Genomic DNA, 2,898 nt, shown 5'->3' on the forward strand with positions numbered 1-2,898 from the left:
GAAGATTATGCTTCAATCCATCAACATACAAAACATTTCCAGCTTTGACCTTTCCTTTTAACTGAGCAATGCCTTTTCCTTTTATAGTTGCAGGAGTATCGTTTCCAAAAGAGACTTTCTTTCCTTTTTCTAAAACAGAATAAGATTCAAGTTTTTCTTTATCACCTGTCATATGCTTCGAACATCCACTGTCAATGTACCATAGATTTTCCTGTCCCTCTGCATAAAATGCTATTCCACATCTTTCTGTTTGAGGTTCCTTTATTCTCCATGTTTTGGTGCTTGAGGCTTGCTCCTTTTTCTGCTGAAACCTGCTCCTGCATTCAGATTCTTCATGACCAAAGTTATTGCAAATAGAACATTCGACTTCATTTTCAAGAACCGAAAAGTTGTTATAGGTCCTTTTTGTCATCCCTGTCATACTTCTTTGTTTTTGAGCTTCCCTAGTCATGATTGTTTTATATGCAACACATTGAGCTGCTTTGTGACCAAAATTATGGCAAGAAAAGCATTGTCCATTGAAGAAGCTTCTGCGGTTATTGAATCTACCTGCCAACTGATTGTAATTTCTATTTTCATCTATTCTTGAACCAAACTGAGAAGATTTTACCTGTGGCTGGTTGTAGCTTTTGTTCACCCTTAAGATGGATTGCCCCTGATAGTTTCTGTTTGTATTTTGTCCCTGCTTTACCTGATTATCTTCATTGTTCTTCTGCTCATTTCTTCTTGCCGCATCAAGATAACTTTTTGAGGTGGATGCTTGAGAGGTTTCTCCATTGTAACCCAAACCTGTCTTGTTTAGAGGAGACCGCTGCACATTGATAATCTCATCCAAAGTTTCAGATCCTTTGACAAACTTAAGATTAATAGCTTTTGTTTTCTCAATTTCTTTTCTGAGACCAACAATTTCACCTTCTAGTTTTTCAAGATGTTTTTCTTTTTCATCAATTTGAAATTGTAGAGTATCAATGATCACATTCTTTTCTTCTATACATCTCTTGAGTCTAGTAATTTCATCATAGAGGTTATTCACATCTACAGCATCCTCATAATCATCATCTTCAAATGCCATTAACAACTTATATTTATTACCTTGTTCATCTTCATCACTGTTTGATAAACCATCACTATCTTCATGGGTGTAGTAGCTTTTCTTATTTGCACTTTGTTTCTTGTTCCATCTAGCAGGTTCCTTTCCTTTATCCTTATAAGGACATTTTGCAGCATAATGACCTACTCTTCCACAAGCAAAGCATTTGAAAGGTAGCTTACCTCTGAACCTTCCAGAACCCCTTTGAAGATTTCTGACAAAATTTGATTCTTCTTCCTCTTCTTCTGGAACATGGCTTGCTTCATAGTAATCTTCTTTGCCTGATGCCTTAAAAGCAGCTTCCCTTCTGTCTGATGGACCTCCCTTTCTCATTTCATAAGCAGTTAGAATTCCATGTAGCTGAGACATAGTGAGAACACGGAGATTTTCCTTTTCTTCTATTGCAGATACTTTAGATTCAAACTTGGGGGATAATGATCTTAGAATCTTTTGAACTACTATAGCCTCTTTTATTTCTTCACCCAAATTTTTCATACAATTAACAATCTCATCTACCCGAAGAAAATAATTAGCCACACTTTCATCATTATACATCTTGAGAGTCTCATATTGAATCCTGAGAGTTTGAAGTTTAGCTTGTTTTACCTGTTCATCTCCTTCATAGCTCGTGACCATTTTGTCCCATATCTCTTTTGCTGATTTGAAGTGCATTACCTTCATGAATTCTGTTTGGGATATGCTTCCTAATAGAGTACTGACTGCTTTTGCATTTGTTTCATACTTCTTTTTCTCAGCTGGATCTGTAGGAGTAGCTGAAGGAAAAGCATAGCCTGTTTCTACAATGTCCCAAACTTCTGTACCAAGAGATTGAAGATATGCAGTAACTCTTACCTTCCAATAATTGAAGTTTGTCCCATCAAAAATCGGTGGCCTGATTGATGCTTCTCTCTCGTAGTTGCTCATGATGAACGATCTACCTTCAAGCGATCAAGCTTCTCTGAAGGACCTGCTCTGATACCAATTGTTGGAAATAATACTGAGAGGGGGGGTGAATCAGTATTATCTAGCAATTTAATAAATCTTCCTTATTTGATCTTTGAATTATTTTAGCATGTCAGTACCATAAAATAATGAGCATGAAAAACAGATAGTCACACCAAAGAACACAAGATGTAAGGTGGAAACCCAATGTGGGTGAAAACCACCTGCTGCAATATGTCTCTATCTTCTTTCAATTTAGAAACTTCTTTTACAATGATTTTGTACTGGTGCAGTCCTTTACCAGTACGCAGGCTGCAACCTGCAGAGAGCTACAGCTCTCTCTCTCTCTCGTTTTCCAGTTTACTCCTGGAAGGGAGCTACAACCCCCTACTTCTTTTCATAAAGCATCAGATGATCAACAAGTACATAACAGATATAGATCACTACAGATATCAGATCAGCAACAACAGAACTAACCCAGAACACCTTATCAATAGAGAAATTCAATCAACAGAACATCTTAAAACAGAGACGCAGTGTTTCCTTCTGTGGCCTGCGACCAGACGCCGTTAACCTTCTGCTACTCTGCGTCCACACGCAAATATCCTTCTGCTCCGCTGCGTGCCCACGCACTGTTCCTTTGACTGCTCTGCGTTCTGTTGCTTCAGGGACGCACCCAAAGATACTATCGCGCCGCGTCCTTCGCTACAGAGACGCACCTGAAAACACTATCGCGCCGCGTCCTTCTGCTTCGGAGACGCACCTGAACCTTGATCGCCCTGCGTCCCCACGCAGGTCTCTCTCTACTGTGCTGCGTCTCGGCGCACTTGCCCTTTACAGTACCTGCGTCCCGGCGCACTTTCCCT

The sequence above is a fragment of the Pinus tabuliformis genome, chromosome 6 (genome assembly GCF_031772625.1).
Source record: "Pinus tabuliformis cultivar Carrire ecotype Pingquan chromosome 6, CPIR1, whole genome shotgun sequence".
NCBI lineage: Eukaryota > Viridiplantae > Streptophyta > Pinopsida > Pinales > Pinaceae > Pinus > Pinus tabuliformis.